At 33.0% G+C, this 24,131-nt stretch overlaps 1 protein-coding gene and 2 long non-coding RNA genes across 5 annotated transcripts in view; all 3 read right to left on the reverse strand.

The window, feature by feature from the left end:
- Positions 1-24,131, reverse strand: part of NALF1 (NALCN channel auxiliary factor 1) — a 636,618-nt gene that overhangs the window by 545,502 nt on the left and 66,985 nt on the right. The window lies entirely within an intron of this gene.
- The window catches only part of LOC143681544 (uncharacterized), a 103,816-nt gene that overhangs the window by 37,666 nt on the left and 42,019 nt on the right, over positions 1-24,131 (reverse strand). The window lies entirely within an intron of this gene.
- Positions 2,943-9,409, reverse strand: LOC143681542 (uncharacterized). Its single transcript, XR_013174727.1, has 2 exons — positions 8,623-9,409; positions 2,943-4,216 (listed from the first exon to the last, which is right to left on the reverse strand). It is a non-coding gene; the product is annotated as an uncharacterized LOC143681542 (long non-coding RNA).

Here is a 24,131-nt window from a genome sequence, read left to right on the forward strand (position 1 = left end):
CAGGAGACCATTTAGTGAGTAGGATTCCTGCCCACCCACTCTTTTATATTCATAATAAGTGAAAATAATGCCTTGCTTATATCATTTATAAAACCTGGTCTCGATGAAAAGTTCGGAAATATCATCTTAGTTTATTTGAGCTTACTAAACTAGTAAATATTAACTAGATTATGTTTTTTTAATGAATGAAATGCTTGAAGAGTACTTATTAAACTTTTGTAAATATTTGCAAGACATACGATGCCTATGACAAATCACATCCTTTAGGTTCTAATCAACTAGCTGTTTTAAATTCCTCTTTATCTAGGTCACATTGCTCTCTTTTTTTAAAAATAGCTCTATTTTAGCTGGATTTTTTTTCTTTGCTCATTGTAAAAAAAGAAAGCATAAAGAAGAGAAAAATCATCCAGAATTGTTCCCTTTAGGGACAGCCATGGTTTGTATTTGGTGCCCATCCTTCATATCAAGTTGAAAGGTAAATAGAATTATAGGTTATATGTGCTGCTATAATGAAGCTTTTTTGCAGTACCATTCTGTTTAAGTCTGGAGGGGACTATGGTTGTTAGTCACCTGAGAAGCTCAGTAAAATCACTGAGGACAGTTTCATAATATGTATTTGTATCATCCTTAGTGATTGAGTAAATAGTGGACAACTTTTGTTTTAGACATCAGACTGAAGCCAACATGGGCTTAACAAATATATTGGAAGAGCTGCTTGGCAAAAGAATAAGAGGTAGATAATAATCCACTTACCAAAGCAGTTTATTTTTAAATAAAGTATAAAATCAGAATTAAAGAAACTGTATAATCAGTTCATTAAAATTGTTCTCTTTCAAGTGAAATTTTACAACAAGGAAGACTAACATACAGAGGTATTAGCACTAATAACGATAAGGGAAATATATTGAAATCCTTATTGAATTTGTCTTCTCAAAAATTTTCTCTGTTAAGGGTGCATATAATCAATGTAGATTTAAGCAGACAGGTTTAATGTCACATAGGATATTTTAGAATTATCAAGCTATGTGTTGATTTATATTTATATATTCAAAATATAAGAAAAGTCCCTTTGCTACTAGGAATTTTTGAGAACTTTGTATTAAGGCAGCATTCAACAGTGCTGGTTTAATTTAAAATTCATGACAAATTCAATTAAAAAAAACCTTCTAAATTCCAGATTATATCATATTTTTTTCATGTAATAGATTTCAAAACAGCTCATGGAGCAACAAACAATAAGGACTCATTCCTCAGTGTTTGTTTTAATGGCATCTGACCCATGAAAAGAATCAACTGGAAACCACAGAAGTAAAAACAAGTTAATTTCTGTTTTCAATTTAAAGGCAAAAAAACAGAGCTATTTGTCCATAATTTCATTTTACATTATGATTAAAAGAAGCAGGCAACAGATAAAAAGAAAGAATCAGAAATATGTAGAAAAATATGAGTGAGACAGTCAAAGGAAATTCCAACAGAAAAGGAAAAAATATAGATAGAGAAATTCAAAGATATTCACTTGCATATAAAGATACAGAAGTAACCCAAGAGAGAAACAGATAGTGTGTTTTTCTCACACAAAAAGAAAATGAATGTGACAGATGCACAGAAACAGAGGAAAACATTTGTAGTACTGAAATCCATGCCATGTGAACTTTCATGATCTAAAGTTAAAATCAAATAGTGCTTTGTGACTGCAGGCATAAATGGCTTGTCTCTTTCTATTACTTGCCTCCAGAGCCAAGTGAAATTTAATCAAGGGCCTGGGGTTCCCTCTCCCTGCATGCATCCAAGTGTAGTTGGGCAGCACTAGAGGAGTCTTGCCCTGTGTTTATCTGTAGCTGATGATTAAATGCCATGCCAGAGTCCGAAAATGCTCTCTAACCACTTAGAAGGATTTTAGTTTAGTGATACATAGAATATTCTAAACGATTACATATTTACGTGTACATTAGGGGACAACTGTAATCCTTATGAGAAGTAACCTAGATTCCAATTACCCTTAAAGTTAGGGAGAAAAGTTATGAGTGGAATCATGTGTTTCCATGTCTACTATAAGAAATATATTGCCACTGCTCAAAGACCATTTCATCCCATTTGTATTCCATACACATACACACGCACACATATGATTAAGTAACTCAGTAAAAGTAGCACATTTAACATGTGAATGAGATTATGACACTAAGGTTTGACTCAAAAGTCCATTATTTCTCCACCATGCCCTATTTATAAAAGAATTTTGCTCTGCTTATGTGATTGTATCCTTTGCTCTATATACTTATATACTCTTAGACATTGCTAAATCTTTACAGAGGTTTTCTCATTTTCAGGCTTTTATACAATATGCAATACCTTAAAGAGTGAGGAGAGGAGATATGCACAATGAGGGTATCTTAAGAAAGCAAGGAACACCCTGAATCATGGCTGGGCAGCCGTTCCCGAAACTATCCATAGGGATGTGTTCTATTGAAGAGGGCAAGAGCAAGGCAAGGAGTTCAGAATTATCGGAATTCAGTCTCAGCACTGTCACTTAGGAGTCATGTATCCTTTAACAACTTATTTCACTTATTCGAAGATCAGTTTCTTTAATTAAAAATAGGGTCAATGATACACAACTGTTAGAATTATTTTTGAGAATAAAATTAAATATTACAAACATGGTGTTTTGGACAGTATCTGGCTCATAGTAAGCTCCTGAGATCAGCTCATAGTAAGCTCCCAATGCACAGCTAACAGTTTACTTCTAAAATTATGGCTCTGACTGGCTAAATTCTGCTTGATTGTAAAGTTATTCAAGTATTCAATAAAAATAGACATAAATACTTATGTCTGAGCCTCATATTATGAATTAGGGGTAATTTGGGGGAATATCTAATATGAAGGGGAACAATAAGTCAGTTAATACTACACAATAGAAAGAAGTTAGGTTGTGAACAAAATCATTGAGACTTATTTTTATTCTACTAATGGAGATCAAAAAAAACATTTATATTAAGAACAGTGATGGACAATTTAAATCTCGCTTTGAATAGGTTTCCCTCCATCTTTATTATTCGATAAGTATATGGAAGAAAATAGAAACAAGTCCTTTTTTAAAAATGAGAGCATGAATTCTTAAATCAGTACTACAATAAAATCAATAAATGATTGTACTTGGTTTACAGAAACAGCAAGTTCTTCACAGTTTAGAAAGAGAGACAGTGCTTCACCTTCAGAACTGTTCCAAAAACATAATGAAACTACTCAGTGCCCCCCATTAAATCAATTGCTCTAAGGGAGACCCCTGAAGGTCCTGCTGCTTAAACTAAACTGTAGTGGACTTCTGACCATCACTTGGATCATTTCATCAATGTAGACCCTCCAAGCATCTCAACATTCAAAATTCACTTAGTGCTTTTTTTTATAATTAGGATAATCTTCAACAATGCCCAGACTTATGTAAGATGTTCTTTTGACTATTTCTGTAAAAATAAAGTTCAGGGGTAGTTGCTTAGTTCTCATAATCCATTTTGGCTTTCATTGTAAGTGTAGATGAGGCACAGAAGGACAACTTTATATGTGATCCAACTTTTGCAGACCTAAAACTTTAAGATGTTAAGGAGTTATTTAATATTATCTGTGCATTCTAATTCATACATATATAGGATATGTGTATATAGAATGGCAATTCTAGTTCATTATTCAAGAAGAGCTCTATATGTTAAGGAAAGATGTTTTTCATAAGTATCTATTCCTAAGTTTTAGTTTCTGAAATGTACTTCAAGTACTATACCTTTACAAGAAATAATGCTGTCATCTAACGATTGTTCTAAGTACTTTTAAGTTATAAACATAACAATTATGTTTCTCAAAAATACAGGTTTACAATACCCTTCCAAGCATCACCTTGTGTAAGTAAGAAGGCATGTGAAACTACAGGGTGAAATCTCAATGCAATCACATTGCAAAGTTCTTTCTATGACTTTGTTCTCTCTGACTTTGACTATCCAATTTAATCTTTAATGATCTAAACTTTCAGTTTTCTCCTCCTTTTTGAAATGACTTGCTGACTTTCTATATCACCATGTCTTCTTTGCTTCTGGCAATTCTTATATGGTATTTTTACTTTGGGTCTGAACTGTCTTTGACCTTCGGCATTCCTTGTGAGTCACTTGTTTTCATTGTTCCCAAGAATATGGGAATATGGGTTTAGAGCCTTTTTTTCAAAGAGCTGTAACTGAGAAATTAAGAATAAACAAATAATTAGGATGACTGAGTCATTATGCAGATTTTCTTACTTTCTAGTATAGTTTATAAGCCAAAAGGAAATATCTGAAATTATGAAACCCATTGAGCTGTTACCCAGATGTCTGGATCTTAGATAATGATTTTATAACTAGATAACCTTCATTTTGTGATTGTAAAAACATCAGACTGCCCCACTTGTATCCCCTTATCCTGTTTCACAACTGTTGTCTCATGATCACAAAGACAACCTCCTAATATTTATCAGTATAGGAACTGAGTCAGCCCAGAACTAACCACTGACTACAGTGCTTATACTTGCTATTGAAATGGTTATTTTAGCTTAGTTCTAGCTCAGCATCACCCCTCTACTTGGTACTAGAGTTGTTTTTTCTTGTTATTGTAAAAGTTACTTTCCACTTCTCTACATGATACTATCATTGTTTATACTTGTTATTATAATACTTATTTTAGCTAAGTTTAGTAACAACTCCACTCCCCTTATTTGAATCCATAAAAACCATACATGCCTTAGACTTGAAGAGAAATTTTAGTTCACCTGTTTTCATTGTTTCAAGTAGCAATAATCTCTTTCTCCCTTTGAAAGCCTGATGTCATAAATTGGCTGTGACGTGCATTGAGCAGACAACCCTGCCTTTGATTACTATCATGGTCATGATATAATTTCCATTTGAAATATACTTAGCATACTTATATTTAGCATTTCATCTTGAACTTTATTTTTTATTATATCAGTGATTAAATCACACACAAAAATGTAATTAAAGTCTAAAAATAACACAACTTTTAAATTTTACTTTCTGGAGATTTCCAAATCCTAAATTTCTAGATTGCATTGATGTTCTATTTTAGTATAAGGTTTTTTTTAGCATAGGATAAGCACTTGGAATTGTTTTTAAAAATGTTTTGCAATTAAATTTTTAAATAGATTTTATGTCTTACGATTAGATCATAATATGTAATATATTTAATGGCTAGCAAATGGATTGGAGGAATCAAAGAAAAAGTATTTCTATTACTCTGCTAATATATGCTTATATACAGTGACATACTCTCGAGACACAGGATAAATTATACTTTAGGATATATATATGTATCAATATAGATAATCATACATATTAACAGTAAAAAAGAATATAAAGAATTATTGGGGTAGATAGAACATTTGACTAATACTTATGTACTCTAAGGAGTTTCCATATTGATGAGAAAAAAATCACATCACAGCACAATTAATACAGTTTTTTTACATTTTCTGAGATAAATCCAACCTAAAACATAAATTCAATGAGGCTTTTGAGATGTTATATGAAACGTTATGCCAAAACTTCCTAATTAACAATTTAATCAATATATCTGCCAAGAATAAATTAATCTGAAATGTAAAGCATATTCAATGAAGAAAGAGCTTCTGGGATGGAATAACTGTGGGAAACACAGTGAACTGCATCTCTTCTTGGGCCTTGCATTTTAGCCTATTAAAACTCTTAGAAGCTTGGGTCCTATGTGAGGGACACCTGATCTCTGAAAGCAGTGTTCTATGGAACATACTTCGAAAATTGTTAAATTTTAAAATACTACAGAAAACCTCTACTAAGGTGATTTACACCCACTTAAAAATTAATGATTAAATTCCATACAGTAGAAAATTGTAGAGTAGATCTTTATTACTTATTATGTTTTTAAAAGTTTCCTACATTTATATTTTATTTATTGAATGAACATTAAATGTGTATTTAGACTATACCTTGTAAAGAACAAGTCTCATAAGATGAATAATTCACATTCTTAACTTTAAGGAGCTCAATTCCATTAGAAGATAAAACAAAAGTGCTGGTTCTTAAGTAGGGTAAAAAGAATACTGGTGTTGTGTTTGCATTCCTTATTAGAATTGTGATATATTTCTTATCCATAGATTTTGACATATTTCAGCATTGTTCGCTGAAAGATGGATTATTTTCAATTTTCTCATCAGAAACATGAATTGAAACAAAGATAGTGCTAAAAAATGTGATACACACGATAAATCATACTTTAGAACTATAAATCAGACTCACATGATAGGCTAGCCTAAAAATCATGCTAAATAGGGACTAAAAAAGCTACTATATACTACTATACAGTGATACCTTGAAGTTATAAATGGACTAATCTTGTTAACTATTTTGCCATGGTGTGAATAAGCTAAGAATTTTATTTTAAAAAATCTCAAAAGATCAATTTCTCATTCTTGTCCTAACAATAAGCCTGCTTTTCTCAATAAATTTTCTAAAACAACATAAACAAAAAATTATCCTGCAAAAATCTTAATATTTAATACAATGTTTGTATTTTAAATTTTCATTTCCTCATCATTAAAAATAATAGGGATGAAGCCAAAAAATAATAATAATAACAGGGATGCAAGATTAAATCATTGGTAGAATTCTCGCCTGCCATACATGAGACCGGGCTTCAATTCCCAGCCCATGTACCCACCCCAACCCTCAAAAAAATCAACAAATGGTGCTACAATAATAGGATAGTCACATGGAAAAAGAATGAAATGTGACCCCCACCAAACAAGCAAAAAAATAATAAAAATGGTATTACTATTTTGAACAAATTAAAAATGAACGATATTATAAAAGTCATTCTATCTTTTGAATTCTTCTAAAGTCATTTCCCCTCAAATAATCAATTTCAAATATTTAAACAGTTCATTATTAAATTAATTAATGTTAATTAATTAAGTTAACCTGTTATGCCTCCATTCATCAGCCATTAATTGATTGTCTACTAGGCTCCAGAAACTGAGCTAGATATTTACTCTTTATGCAAAAAGAACAGTCAATTACTTCAATCATTTCTCCTGACATTTCCAATATATTTGAGAAGGCTCATTTATTATGATTTAAGTGTGTGTTTGTGTTTATGTGCATGCATGTGTTACAGAGCTCCAAATTTGTGCAGCATGCCATATATTTCCCTGAATGCTTACAAATATTAGCAGCAGCTCCTGTTCTTTTTAGGGACTCTCAGCAGATACAATGGATTTTTATTTCAGCTAGGAAAAATAAATGATAAGCCAACGTACACTCACCACTGGATTCTAAAAGCAATTTTGAATGTTTGATTTTATACTGGCATTTCTTTCCAAATTAAAGGAACAAAACCCCCCAAAAAACTACAGTCCTAGATTTTTCAATGAGAAAGCCTAACCTCCTGTCTCTTTTCTTAGCTAGATGAACTTGTTTGGTCAAATTAGAAGCTCTCTAAATCTAAATTTTTCATCAGTGAAATGGAGTTAAAGATACATCTTACTTAACACACAATATCACTTTGGTTATTTCATTCTCTAATGCTTAATAATTCATCCAGTGAATATTTATTGGGTTCCTATGGTATGCAAGGCTGTTGTGCAAAGCAGTGGGATGGAGAGTTGGGGAACTAGCCACTGCCTTTGCCCATATGAAGACATTTATTAAATAAGCCATGTTCTGAAGGAGCTGAAAACTTTTTCAAGGACTGGTAGAATATCCCAAATCTTATGGGCCTTCCTCCCTCTTGTCAGAGTGAGGAGGGATCTTTCCTCCTTATTGCTTTATTTGCAGATATATAGGACGATATATCTTAGAGGCTGCATGATAATGGCATTAACGATAGAAATTCCGATGTCTCCCTTTGGTTTGTGAATTCCAATTGCGCAAGAAACATACAGCACTGTTCTAGTCTAGACAACATTTTGGACGCTTTTATATATTATTTCATTTGTTCTTTACAATAATATGGCAAACTATTATTTTCATCATTTCAAAGTTAATGGAACTGAGGTTTTCAAAAGGCTGAATGTCTCTGAGGTCCTCTCGTTAGGAAATGACCGGGCTAGGCTATCATAGCTGTTGGCTTGTATGCTCAACTGGCCAACAATGGCCCAATCATGATATTCTAATAACAGTGACATAGTAAAGTTGTCTTAAGGTGGAAGCTGACCTCGCTTGTCCCACATGTCAACTGCAAAACTTGCTGGTGTCAGCATCCAGAGGAAGAAGGAAGTGTCAGAAGCTTTGCTTAGTTTGTCTGTGTGTACATTTTAATCATTATTATCCTACAAATATTGAACTTCAGCAATTTAGCAGTTAACCTCTTGATATTGAGCACTGCGGAGAAGAGCTGAGTGATGTAACCACTGATGCCTCTCATGAAGTACAAATTTAATTTCATACAAGTCATAGAAAAGGAAGCTAAAGATATTAACAACATTTGCTGAGAATACCCTTTGAATGGCTATTAACATATTATATACAAGTGATGCAATTAAAAAATAGCAAATAAGGTTTTTTTAAAAAACATATTTCCAGAAACATCCTTCTTTTGATTCTGTGGCACTGCACTTACTTTTTGTCTTGTTCAAATTCTCGGGGATTTCTTTGCTGTTGAATTTATATAGAATTTAAGAAGATAGATTTAAGAAGATACATTTAATTTTTAAAAGTTTGGCTGTAAATCCCAAGACAAAGGAGATCTGCATAAAGAAATGTACTCATGAAAAACACCTAGGGCATTTCAGATGAGTGAACACCAAGACTTGGCTGCCAAAACTGTCCTGCAACCAGCATTAAGAGCAAAGAAACATTTGTCTCATTCTATTACTCTTACGGAATGTATTTCTTATGGAATGTCCTGCTTTAATAAGGGTACCACATTCTAAGAAGGAACTTAGAGTGTGCTCAGAGGAAGAAAAGCAGGAGAGGGAAAAGTCTAAACTGATACCACATAAAGTGGTTAAAGGAAGTGGGAATGTTTCACTTCTTGAACTGAATACTTAAAGGGGATATGATAGCCGAATTCAAATTCTAAAGACCTGAATGTAGAACAGAACTGATGTGACTTTTGGCAGTAGATGTAGAATTGTTGATTAGATGTTTGATTAAGGCCCATTTCAGCCAAAACTAAAACAGAATGAAATATCCTAGAGAAGGAGTGAACTCCCACCTTGTAGAAGAGTCTAAGCACGAATCTTCTGCATAAATAAGATAGAGGCCACAGGTTTTCAGATCCTTTCCAACTCAAAGACCCTATGATTCAGCTTCTTTCTTTCTTTTATTAAACAGAGAAGTTGTAAGTTCACAGAATAATCATACAGAAAATACAGTTTCCATATATCCTGACCCCATTATTAATACCTTGCATTTGAGTGGTACATATGTAACCACTGATTAAAGAATATTATTATAATTGTACTATTAACTATAGTACATAGTTTATGTGTTTACTGTTTGTGTTGAAGAGTTCTATGACTTTAAAAAAAAATTCAAGTAACATATATATAAACTAAATTTCCCCTTTTAACCACATTAAAATATATAATTCAGTGTTGTAATTGCAATCACAATGTTGTGCTACCATCACCAGCATCCATTGCCAAAACTTTTCAGTTTCTCAAAGAGAAACTCTGTTCAACTTAAGGATGAATTTTCCATTCCCTGCCCCTACCCCAGCCCCCTGATAACCTATTAATTCAGTCTCTTTAGCTAAATCCTCTTCCTTCTCTAACCTCTCATTGCAGGATCCTGAGAACACTGCCCACCATTCACTGTTTTTCAGTGATTTTTTAAAATAATCAATGTCTCTCAATAGCTTCAACTATCACCTCTTAAATCTCTATTCCTACCACAACCTCTTATTTCTTTTAGTATCAATTATTTTCTAAAAACAGAGACTATTTTATTGTTCCAATTTTTTAGCCAGTATGTCATCAAGATCTGCTTCTTTTTTTATTAGGTGAATAAGATTTATAAGAACTTCACTGCCTCATATTTGCAATATTTTGCTTGAGTTACTTCAGGGAGAAGCAAGATTTTCACAGATCTACGCTTTTTCATACATAAATCTCACTGGCCTTCTTACATTATTTTGCCTTATATTCCATCATCTGATCATGTTGATCTAAATAAGGATGAACATATTCACACTTGCATTCTTGTAATTAATTCCAGAATCTGAGGTTTTAGTTTCCTGTTAGGCTATTTTCAATCTTTTACTCAGAAACAAAGAGCCGCTCTCTAGTACCACTTGCGTCACTGCGTGTGGAAAGTTATATCTTTATGTGATTTTCCTTTCCATATTTCCTTGAGGGAAGATACAGTTATAGATCTGATACTTTCCACTCTCTAATTCACACATCTGATGACATTGCTTCCAAATCAGATCTCAGGCCTTTCTGTGCCCATTTGCCGATATTGATTAAGGTGAAGAGTCACACACTCTTTCATTCTCTCCTATCCAAACCATTCATCCCTGGGAAAAACAGATTGATTCCCAGGATCCTGAAGGCTAATTCTTTAGAATTTTGTACTTTAGGCTAGATATTACACCTGCATTTTTTAAATTTATATTTTTATACATTAACATCTTATTCCACCCTGGGATGATTTTATTAATTCTCTAAAGCTGCCTTTTGAAGTCTCCTTTCTTCTAAAACCTCACATAAATTTATTTTCTTTAATGAAGCAGATGATAACAGTTCAACATTCCTTTTCTATTTCATGCTGGGCCTTTGAATTTGGCCCACCTCTGCTATGAGATTTAAATTATGATTCATGGTCTTAGGCTACTTGAAAAACAAAATTGTACTTTTAAAAGTTAATACCAAACTATTTATTATTTTCATATAAATGGGCTATTATTGCTTTGTTCTCTACTTACATAATATACCACTTTTTTCTGCATGTGGTTTATAACTGTTGTTGTGGGAACAACATTTTATCTTTGGCAATTCTCTATACATTTTGCTATTTCTAAATTTAAAAACTCCTGGCAGTTAGACAATATCAAGCTCCCCTTACCACGTATATTTAGGCTTTTCTTTCAGGTCTCCCTTTTTATTCAAAGCTTTACTTACATCCAACACTAATGTCTAATAATATCTAGCAAAACTTTTCCCTGTCTTAAGAAAGGAAGTCCTGACTCTACTATAAAGTTTCAGCTTCCTGATCTATAATGTAGGAGTGATAAAGATGGTAATTATTTCCTAGAGGTATTGTAAGTATCAAATAAGCTAACGTATTTGAAAAGAGTTTTAATTTCTGTGAAGTGTAATATACAACTGTGGTTATTATAAAGAAGCCATTTTATACCACTTACAACCTGACGTTAAAACTGTTACTTATAAGATGGGAGTTCTTGGAACATGGAGACCAGATTTTTATTCATCTTTTCATTCCAAGCATTTAGTATATTGCCTGTTGAAGTTTAGTTGCTCATTTGTTGAATTAGTTCATTAATATCTGCTATGCATGATCAATTGCATAAGATAGAACATAGCATAAATGTCAAATATTTATCAAATTTATAGTGAACTTGCAGCCTTTTTTTCTGTTTGTGTTTTACTGGTGATAATATTGCATGTTTCTCCTTGTGTAAGTGGTGGGGTGGGGGTTGGAAAACCAATATTGTCTATGCTAATCATATTATATGAAAGATTTAATGTCATTTGTATTTTTTTGAAACCAAAGATTTCTCTGCAAAAAAACCTAAGTTTATTTTTAACTCAGGGAATCATTCCCACATTAATATTTCTAATATAAAACAGGGCACTAATGAGAGTAAAACAATCTTAGGAGAGACTATAATACTCAAGATTAGCAGATTTAAAAATCAACATTTAATTAAAGAAACACCCTGAATAATATATTAATTTCTTTTTTAAATATGATCTCCATATTGGGATCTGGAAAAAATTTCAGTTCAGGTCCCCCTACCCTCACCTCTGCACATATATAAAATATGCTTTTATAACTCCAGATGCAAACAAGTTTATCTACAGCTGTTCCTAGCTACTGTGCTGGTTTGAAACTGTTGTGTACCACAGAGAAGACTAGGCTCTTTTAATGCAACCTCCTGAGGGCAGATCTATTGTTGGGTAGGGCCTTTTGATTAGGTTGTTTCCATGGAGATGTGACCCCGCCCATTGAAGGTGGGTCTTCATCCTTTACTGGAGTCCTTGAAGAAGGCTCACAGAGAGAGAGCTCAGAAAGAAAATGCCCCAGGAGAAGCCAGGGAGAGCCATTTTGAAACCAATCCTGGAAAGAAGGACCAGCAGATGTCACTTTGTGCCTTCTTCCCAGAAGAACCCCGATGCCAGCAGCCTTTCCTCAGAGAAGGTATCTTCCTCTTGATGCCTTTAATTTTTATGGCCTTCAAAATGTAAATTGTAAACTAATAAATCCCCACTGAAAAAGACAACCCATTTCTGGGATATAGCATTCTGGCAACTTTAGCAAAAAGAAACACTCACTAATAATATTTCATATTTGAATTAAGATGTGCTATTTCATCTTATCATTTAAATTTAATTAGTAATCCCTACTAATTATCAGAGACACAGATTTGCCAGATAGGCTAATTAGTGTCTGAGGCACAACCCTCTCCTCTTCTCTTTACATCACTTCATCTCAGACGTTAATTTTGAGTTAGGTGCCTCTCCTATTGCGGTCTAAAAATTCTATTATTTGATTTTAATTTTTTAATTGAATGTCACCTGCATTCACTGTAATCATTCTGAGGACAACAAATACATATGTTTTATCAATGAGCATAACCCCACCGCCTAGCTCAGCATATATTTGTTGAATGAATAAATGAACTAAAAAATTCACTGATCTATTATCAAACTCTATTTTTCTGCACAAAACAGACTTACTTAAAACCAAACACTAAACTTTTACTCATTATTAGACAATAAATATTGTAAAGGAAAGCCAAGTTGCAATTCTATGGGCCCATTTTTTTTTTTATGTGAAAACCTTGTGAAAAACCTGTTAAAGGTGAACTCACTTTCTCTTCTATCCAGCACACGGACAGAGCTGGGGCTCCCAGAGTTGTCCTGCGTGGGTTTCTGCGCACTAGCTACTGCTTCCCTCAATTAGGGTGAGTAACTGAGAAAAGAATTTTTCCCAAGAGTAACAAATAGGTGACAGCTGTAGACATTGTACTAGATGGCAATCTCCCCGGGATATCAGAAAAGCGTGCATACATTAGGCTCTATATAAATGCATTTGTCTTGAAAAACTACATATCCTGCAAAGTCATGCAGAGGATGACCTAGATAACTATTGCCCTCTTAATTAGAGCGATGAATCTCAAAGGAGATTGTGATTTAAAGCAACCAAAGCAGGAAGTGGAGATCTGGAAATTGCTTGCTGCTGGTTAGGATTAAAACCACAATTGCCATGCACTCTTAGATAACAACGTCCTCAACTTTCACAGCCTGCTACCTCCAGGACTCAGTATACCTGTTCCTGCGTGTCAGTTCAGGGAGACTTCTCCTAGTAAATCATTAACCCTTTTCTTTCTTTTTTATGCAGAATAGGTAACTCCTCAAATTGTCAAGTACTTTCACAGATGAACCATCTTTAGGCCAGTCTCTGATCAAATTTAAAATCAAATTGATCACAAGTGCTGCTGCTCCATTGAGATATATAAGAAGAGACTATAATTGTTCTCCTGCATAGACTTACTGACAGTTTTACTTTGATGAGAATAGTTTTCAAAAGCTATGGAAACAAAGAATAATTTCCTGGGTGGAATTCTAGAGATCACTGTTTCAATGAGATCTGAAAGGAAGACACAAATGACACTAAAATTAGGATAATATTGTTACCATAAGGGATACCATAAAGGACAGTGTAAAAGTCAGGGACTAGCCACAGTTCAGTTGTTCCCACAAGTAAGGCCCAACAGCACAGGGAAAGGAGAGGGCAGAGAACACCAAGTCCCAGAGATGGTCTACTTTGGAAGAACAGAGTCAACTGAAGACCTAGTTAGGCCAAGGCAGCATTACAGGAAGGGAAACAGAGGGGCAAACAGTTGTCTGGTGTATCCTTAATCCACAGTTTAGAGAACAGTGAAGTCCAGATAAGAGAGCTGTCCTAGAGCTTTTTTGGTGGGTCAGGGGGAGGGTCGCATGCTCCAGGAATCGAACCTGGGTCTTCCTCATGGAAGGCAAGCATTCTACCACTGAACCACTATCCTACAGTTTTAATATAACTCTGCCTACCATCATATACTTAATACTGATCTATACTGAAAATCTACCAATTCTTAAATTGTTTTATTCATCTAATGTTATTTCTTTACTATTATATTAAATTGTCATTACTATTCTTTACTGAGCATTTAAAATCCTTTTTAGCTGATTCCGTTGCATAGCCAAAACTGAAAATATACCTATGCTGATGAGAAATCCATACATTTGCATGCATGTCAATTATTTTCCACAATCTGAAACTCTAAACCTAATTTATTTTTAAATAATAGCTGCATATGGCAGAAAATAATATCAATACAATTATATGGATGAGAACGGCTATGTAAGTGGCTTTTGCAGAGATACAAACCTCATTAGAGGCTCAACGTATTGCAAATTTATATACTTTGAGTCCTAATTATCCCCTTTGTTCTCTTTATTATTTGCACTTTATATGTCTTTAAATTTACAACCAATGATAACAGACTTATTGCTAGGATTAAGCAATTAAGTAACTATTACCTTTACTTGCATGTCATCTTATAAATTTTAGGGAATAGGATGCACAGCAAGTTGACTCTTTCTTTGTTGTTGTTATTCCTATTAATTATCATTATCTTTTTTTGTAGTAAATTATTAATCAAAATAAAGATTTTCCAAAGTTACCCCGTTAGAAAAAAGAACAACTAGCTGTCTGAACTCTCTTGCAAAATAAATGTATACACATAGCTCATAGATTAAGTCATAAATCACTTATTTTCTGAATATATATTGAATGTGCTTAACTTATTAATAAATAATAATCAAATCTTCATAGATGATATAATTCATTTTGTAGACCCTCAGTGATTTCATTTATTTTTATGATTTATGAAACTTTAAGTCATATTTACAACCTTATTACCACACTAGGTATGCAACTGCTTATCAGTTATTCAAAGTCAATATGTCCATGTATCTACTTTTGATCTAACCCAGTGGAACCACTATCTAAACACTGAGGTAAATCTTAACTTTGAGTGTCATCTTTGGCATTTAAATCTTCCTTATCTTCAGTATTTGAACTTGTCCATTCTACCTTCTTTTACTACCTTCACACACTTCTCTGAATACGTTATAGCCACCAACTTTCTTCTTGAGTATTGTTTTTCCAATTCCCACTTGAAGTTCTAGACTGAGTCCAATTCACTGATTGCCACAGTCTGTATTAGATGTTCTTTACATGTGATCCCAAAGTACTTAGAGTACATCTCCATGTGGTAACAGTTATTACATAACTTTGTTTTGTTTGTGATACCACCCACTACCAAGTGAACTCCAGAAACCAGGGGCTTATCTCGATGACCCTAGTATCTACACATTTGCCACTCAATGAATGTTGTTTGATTATATGCAATTTTTTTTATCATCTAAAGGGTGCATAAACTCTGGATTGAGGGTTGATTATAACAGAAATAAATACATTCAGTGCAGTCAAATTAACAGAACCTGAGTATCTGCCACAAATGGCTGTTGACTACAGTAAGAAAACTGCCAGGTGTTTTAAGAGGAAGTTCATGGATTTACTTAATTGTTCCCTGGGCTACCAATGGAGTAGAACTCAACCTCATTGAACTAGACCAAGAATAGAAATAAGAATCAGAAAACACAGTGAAATAATAGGAAGAAATTGTATACACACACACACAGACACACACACACAGACACACACACACATACAACACACATGCATATAAACAAAGGTAAATACAGGGCAATAAAGATGCAATATTTAAATTAAATACCTTCATGATTTGGTTTGAATTTACTAGAATTATTTTTTGTGAGACTCTGGTTTATAGCCGTAAAATTTCAAGACATTATGTAGAGAGTGGTTTAACAACACTTAAAAAGGTATCTTTTGCTTAAAAAATACTTTAATTCAATTATTAATGAGAACCAATTGTGACAGGCAGTTTATTTTGTCTGCTTGCAATTTTATAAAGGCCTACACTAAAGGATAAAGGTTTTATGTGAAGATAGTTTTTTGTTTGGACACTGGGCTCACTTTTTTTTTAATTCATGATTTTTGTTGTTAATTTACTTTGAGAAGTGTCCAGATTGGAAAAATAAGCAAGTGTGATGAAGAACTAAATGTAATAAGCATTTATTTGGGTCAGGCACTTCTGGGTTTTTTTTTTTTTCTTATATCTCAAAATTATCCCAGATAGAAACAATATTATTTCTATTTCATAGATAATAAAATTTGGTCTCCGAGAGGTTATTTTGCAGTATCACCTGGCTGGCAGAGTTGACATGTGCACCTAGATCTCTCCTTCACAAGCTGCTGCCAGAGGTCATTGCCTAAAATTACTTGAATTCCTGGTAATTTATAATATCTGATCAAATTTCCAAATAATTCTTAATTTAGTATCATATATTAGCAAAACAAGACAAAGAAAGCTAAACTTATAGTTAAGAAAATGAAAATAAGAATGCCCGTGTGTACTGTTTGTGACCCATTCATATCTTTTTACATTGTACCTGATTTTTTGAAGTGTTAAATGCATTACATTTATGGGGCTGTCTCAATAAAATGACCACTACAATAAAAAGGAAAATTCAAACCTTGTGAATCATAAGCAAATTTTAGAAATAAGGTAGCTCAGGGATGACATTTAAGAATATCCTAAAAACATATTTATAATAATAATACTAATAAAGAGTAACATGCATCGAGCACTTATTTCAGGGAGTGTTAAATGTATTTTATATGTACTTATATACACAAATTGGCTAAAAGCAAATGACAACTATTAAACATACCACATGAAAAATATACTAATAGGAAAAACAGTAGAATAATACATGGAGTATGTCCAAATTAGCTCTTCAATTGGTGGTAAATTGAAGAAAGGATCTAAGGTGCATGTTAAAATAGAAATAGACTTTTTTATTTTAGAAGCTTAGATGCAAGCATTTATAGAAATCATTAATACACTCAGTAGCAACAATTCAGTTCTGAGCAAAAAATAATCATGTATTGATCACCTCGTATGTGATGAAGTTTTGGTGATGATGTAGATGAAATGAATGAAACAAGCCATTATGTAGACCCACATACAGGTTAATCCACCAAAAGCAACACAATGTGAGTCATAGCAGTTGATAACCGTTGCCTGGTTATCAAAATAGCACAGCATGTCTGCATAAACGTATATGAATAAAAGCAGCTGCTGCTTCACTGTGATCACGGTTAACAAGGTTCTGGTGACATTTCTTCTAGACATATATAGGGATAGTATTTAATAGATTGGAAAAACTGTATGGAGAATATGTGCCAGGTTAGGCTGTCGTTTTATTGGTCATTCAATTATTTGATAGGAGAGGCTATATGAAATCTTCATACATATGTTTATCAAAGAAGAATATATTATAGAGTGTTGGTACTCTTAATCCATAAGGAGGTTTTAAGATAATTAAGAACACACATAAGATAAAGCAGCAAAAGGCCAAAGGACACACTCAGAAAAAACACTCTAGGGAGAACATGAACATTATCAATAAACCTAAAGCATCATCAGCCTCACTTATATAAAAACAGAACAGGGGGCAAACTAAAGAAATGAGATCCACTTTTGCCTATTTACGTTGCTTATTTTATGTTAATAAAGAAAAATGTAAAGACATTAATATTCAGATTTGTTTGAAAATACAGTAAGATGGGTTCTCTCATGAATTACTGGTGGAATTATAAAATGATTAAACCTTTTGCAGAAATTATGGCAATATGTATCAAAATACTTAATAACAATTTTAATCATGTAGAAAGGGCTATACTGTTAAGGGAAAAAGTAAGACAGAAAGTAGCATTTATAAAACAATCCTGATTATTAAAACCATATATTCTGTCTCAGTCTCCAACATCTATTCATCTCCTCTTCACCCAGCAGTGATTATACCTGGATGTGGGTAATATCGTTTTAATGCTTACACTTTCCCCAAATTTTCCATAAGGGAATGTACTGCTTCCGAATTGCGAGTTTTAACAAAATAAGTGCAAAATACAACAAAACCAATTAGGACTGGGTGCACCATGATCTTTTAGCTTTCTCATAATATTTAAAAATTCTTTGGCAGTTAGTTAGAAATATGATGAACACAGAACGTTTGAAGGTATTGTGAAAACAGAATAAATTATATACCAAGAATCCTTACATTTGAAGCACTTAAAGATTTTACAAATTTGCTAAGTTTAAATTTTCAGGGGCTAAACATTATTTCAAATTAATTTTCTTAAATAAACGTTCAAATGAGAGGCATAGGTGTGGAGTTTTAAAAGTGTACAAGTGTAGAAACATATAAACACAGCTTTTATTTTGTTAAGCCAAAGTTGACTTTAGAAAACTCATTATGATAATGGTTTGCCAATTTGATCGCTTTTTTCAGTGTATTGGTATTGCTCTGAGAGTGGTGTTTCCAATTCGGCAATGGGGAGGCTTAGGATGAGTGATGGGGGCAGAGTTTATATAAAATCAAAATTCAGGATTTCAGCCTAGAGTCTGTGTCCACTGACTTATTGCAATCTCTTTCTTTTTCGTTTTACACCAGTGATACCATAAAAGTCTATTGGGTGTATTATTGAGATATAATTCACAATGTTAAATATTCACAAGTACAATACTGTACATGGACTACTTCACTCTTCTGCTATTTTTCTGCTTTATCTGTCTGTATCACATTTCTATAACTTTAACAGATTCTTACTCGAATCCAAGCAACTTCCCAGGAGAAATGAAAAAGGTTCCCCTAAGTAGTAAGAGATGTACACAGCCCAAAATATCCTTATGAAATAATAAATATTCATGAAAAGGATGACACACTTAAGAAACAAACATATTAATGTGTACTATGAAATTCCTGAGTTTCAAAATACTGAGATTTTTATATTTATGGATAACAGTGACACTTAAAAATACAAGTAGGATCTTCATTTTAAAATAACATCAGAAGCATCATGGTTTGAATAATAATTTACATAACTCAACAAAACTAAGTGAAAATAACCCGGAAAAATGAAAGTTTGCTCTGTGCTCTCTTCAAGTGATTGAGTTCATTTTGATAGGCTGTTGATTTTTCATACTCTCTGAAATATACCATATTAACATTAGAAGAAATCCACCTCTGTAAGTAACTTATGTGTTGAATAAGCGCTGTCTAAAATAACAGTGAAAAACTAGCATTATCAACACTAGAACCGATCATGATGTAAGAATTATTCTAATAAATGAGCTAGAGTATAACTTTAGAGTTAGCCAGTGCCAGCTCAATGGATTTCTCAAATAAAAAGACCCCATTAAATATCATGCAAAATACTATCCTGAACATTTTGCTTAATCTATTTTTATAATTTCCTCAACTACCTTAGTTGATGCCAAACACAGAGCAATTATTACATGATCTTGCTTCTATTGAGAAATAGGTTAATGTCAAAATTAAGTTTCAGTAATTTTTTTAAAACCAAAGTTTCTGCTGTTAACAAGGCAGAAGTTTGAGTCAGACTTTGTTATTCTGAATCAATTTCTACTGTGATTTTAGGTTATAAAGTCTCTCCCACCTACATGGCATATTATAAATTCAGGTATCCAGACATAAATAAACCCACTTTGTCTTAACTACTTTCTTTAGACTCTAAATTGACAATGAATCATTATAGCTTTTTTTTTTAGTTCAGTCTTTGAAAGTTGTTTGAAATTGTCTGACAAGCTTGAATATCATTTCATAACTCAGGTTATATGCTCTTGTTTTTAAATGAGGTAATACCTAGGCCATCTCTATCACTTGGGAGAATCTTCGCTGTTTTAAAATACATACAGGAAAAAAATTAAATACGTCTTTTAGGTACACTCTTCCCGTAACCAATTTACAATGAACCTAAATTCATCATACTGTAGTGCTCACCTTATTTTTGTTCTGTTCCCTCGAAAATGAATAATAGCTACCTGCCACCTTTCCGCTCAGAAAGCTCCTGATTATGTCACTCCTTAGGTTTTTCTTTTCTAATCCAAAGCATGGCTAGTTTTTCACAAGTTTATGGCCTTGGCATCTCTTGAAAAATATTGAGTCATTTTTTTTTACTTTTTCACAGTTCTACTTAAAGCAGAGACACCTAAGGTCTAATAGTGCTGATTATAATGGGAAAAAGTCATTTTCCTCTTTTCAGAGTAGCATGTAGCTTTCTTTTTCTCTTCCATCTCCTTATCCTTCTTTTTCATTTTCAAGTGTTATAATGCTTAACATGAAACGTATCAATGGAATCAAGACCATTTTTGGAAAATTTACCCCCTTCCCAAATAAAAACCTAAAAAAATCTGAGATGTGATGTCAACTTTTGACAAGTACTTCTGGATTGAGATATAACTTGGTAAAAACAAAAGAAGAATCTCAAAATCCCCATTTCCTACATGGGACATTAGGAATAACAGCATCTCCATTACAGGATTATTAGAAAGTTAAGATACTGCAAGTCAAACCACTCCCACACAGGGAGCATTGCATAATCATTTTTATGCATTTGGAGTTATATATATTTTGAATATTTGTGAAATATACTCATCCCTAAGGCTATGTTTAAACTGTACCAAATAATTGGTTAAGTTTTTAAACAAAAGGAAAAAAAAATCTGCTCAAAAAGTAGTTAACATTGAAGAGAAAAGAAAATCTTTTGATTCACTTATTCCTGGTAAGTGAATGAGTGTTCAGCATATTGTATATTTTTTCTATATCTATATTTATATTTCCCATTTCTCCTCTCCCCAAGTCCAATTTGTACAGATATGTGCTTGGCAAATTATCCACAAACTCTGTATGTTCTTCTTATATTCTTCACTTAAAATTATTTATCAATAAACCTAATAAAATGCATTTTGACAGAAATGGCCCATGATGGCTATCTTTTCTATATTTAAAAAGCTCATATATATATATATATATATATATATATATATATAAAGGTTAAAACCAATTTCCACCAATTTAAGTAATATATCCACTCTTCCACAGCTTAAGTAACAGCAGATTTTTTTTTTAACTCATCCACTCTTTTTATTTTATAGATAATTTTAGGCAGAGATAATAGCAGATTTTATCAAAGTCTTTCAAAAGCATGGTATATTGTTATACTTTGGAAAACAATATGTGTGGCAACGGAAACCATTCAGGTATAAGGTGGAAATACAATTTTCTCTGTGATTTATATTTCCAGTATTTACTATTATTAATATCGACAGCTTTGTCATCTGTTTCCTAACAGACTATGAGTGGAGACCACAAAGCATTGGTTTGAGCCCCTTTTGAATTTATATATTTACTTGTCCTTTATATGCAAAATTATTTTTCAGAAAGCACAATTTATAAAATCTATACTAAATGTATTTTACTAATCAAGTAGTCTAACTTTCTGCCTCTAGAGAATGAGATGTTTTCATTCAGAGATGCTACTATTTTTAAATTAATAACAAAACTTTTTTTAATTTTTTAAATTTAATTTAATTTGATTAATGGAAATTCTTGAAACATAGCTGAAAATTCTGTATTATAATAGTTTTTTTAGATAACACCATTATCAACTCCTTCTTTCCACCTTTAACAATCTTACATGTTGCTTCTTTCTTTCATTGTGTTAGTTCTCTTTTATTCTTCTGGATTTTTGAAATATACTCAAGAAGCAGATGAGCCAAATGATAGTACAGTTTAAATTACTAGAAACAATGAATCCAGAGTGATAATTCATTCTCTTGGAAATGTTTATACAGTTTCATTTGAGTATTTTTAAATACTCAATGTGAGATTAAACAATATTTCTTTTCCAAACTAAGCCTTTCTGAATAGTCCTACTTCAAATCCAGTCTATAATCTATGAAGATCTGGCAAAAAAGAGAAACAATCTGCCAAAAATATTGTGGCATAAAATGCAACATTTGTCAAATTAGCAGTTATAATAAAAACATCAATTATGGTCTTATGAGCACTCATCTATGCCAAAACTTTCTTTTTTAAGCCCACGACGTAAGAGTTAGGCATAATTAGCCTCATTTTATGGAAAACCCAAGCCTGATGTATTCGAAGTCACACAACTTGAAAACTGCAGATTTAATAAATAGCTCATCTTGGCTTATCTCCATCTTAACCATCATACCCACTGTTTTCTACTTAGTACCTAATCCTCTCACACCAGATCAGGGAAAGCTCTCACTGCCTTAGACATTTCCTGTAGCGATTTAAACACCTTCTGTTGGAACATTAAAGCACGCATTTCAAAATCATGAACACATTATTTTGGTGTAGCCACCAGCCTCTTTTTATTATGTCTTGTTTACAGCTCCTTTCATGGGGCTAGCTCAGCATAGGATCCGTGTTTCGTACTGAGGCACCTGAAGGTGTTATACCTCTAAGCAAGTCGATGTGCGTTAAAGCACTTAGCACAGTGCCTAGAGAACTTGGTACATACTCAAGAAATATCTGTTTTCTTCTTTTTATTCTTCCTTCCCCTCAAATACTTAAACACAGGATATGCCCATCTGCGTTTCTAACATTTCCTCCCCCACCATGAGTAGAGACTAGATGTTTGGACTCATAATTTAATTTTTACAAGTAATTGTTCTTACAATTAAAACTGCTTGTTTTTCTTATAATGATAAATTTTAGAGTGGAAGGATCCAGGGGCTGATTCTTAATTTTAAAATAATTAACACACATTCAACTATTCTAAGCAAAATAACAATCAAGAAAATGCTGAAATTTTGAAAACTTTGTGCATGAGTAGGTCAGTGGATGAAAACAAGATAGCAGTATCAAGGGTCCAAATGTTCAGTTTTCCTTTATTTTACAGAGGGAGGTTAAAAAAAAATCTAAGACTCTATGGGATATTAGGTTCGTTACATTCTTTTTTTGCTAATTATCATAGACAGGAGAAAGCAATGAAAATTGAAGAAAGTCAGAAGAATGGAGGGAGGGGAGGAAAAAGGGTGTGGGGAGAACGAAGGAAGGAAGGAGAGAAGGAAAGAAGGAAGGAGGGAGGGAGAGAGTGAAGGAGGGAAGGGGAAAGAAACCAGCAATTGTGTTAAAGAGCAGAACCACAGCTAACACTTCTTTTGCAATCCCCATATTTAAGGAATATCTATTAATATTTGTTAGTTGACTGAAGTGTATAAGTAAAAAAAAAAAAAAGAAAGAAATGGGTAATGGAGTATAGCCTAACATTTTCTCTTAGTAGTCGATTAGAGTTGCTTAATTAAAAAAAATATATTTTTATTGACAAATCTTCACACAGATACAGTCCATACATGGTGTACAATCAGTGGTTCACAATATCATCCCATAGGTGTGTATTCATCACTATGATCATTTTTAGAACATTTGCATCACTCCAGAGTAAGAAATAAAAAGAAAAAAGAAAAAACTCAAACATCCCATACCCCTTACACCTCCCTCTCATTGGCCATCTACCCAATTTATTTTCCCCCTTTTTCCCTTTTTTATTTATTTATATTTTATCCATATTTTTTTACTCATCTGTCCATACCTTGGATAAAGGAAGCACCAGACATAACATTTTCACAACTATACAGTCACATTGTAAAAGCTATATGGTTATACAATTGTCTTAAAGAATCAAGGCTACTGGAATATGGCTCAACAGTTTGAAGTACTTCCCTCTAGCCACTCCATAAACTAAAAAGCGATATCTATATAATGCAAAGAATAACCTCCAGGATAACGTCTCGACTGTCTGAAATCTCTCAGCCATTGGAATTTTTTTTTTTTCTCATTTCTCTCTTCCCCCTTTTGGTCAAGAAAGCTTTGTCAATCCCATGGTGACAGATCCCGGCTTGTGCTG

This window comes from Tamandua tetradactyla, chromosome 4 (assembly GCF_023851605.1).
Source record: "Tamandua tetradactyla isolate mTamTet1 chromosome 4, mTamTet1.pri, whole genome shotgun sequence".
NCBI lineage: Eukaryota > Metazoa > Chordata > Mammalia > Pilosa > Myrmecophagidae > Tamandua > Tamandua tetradactyla.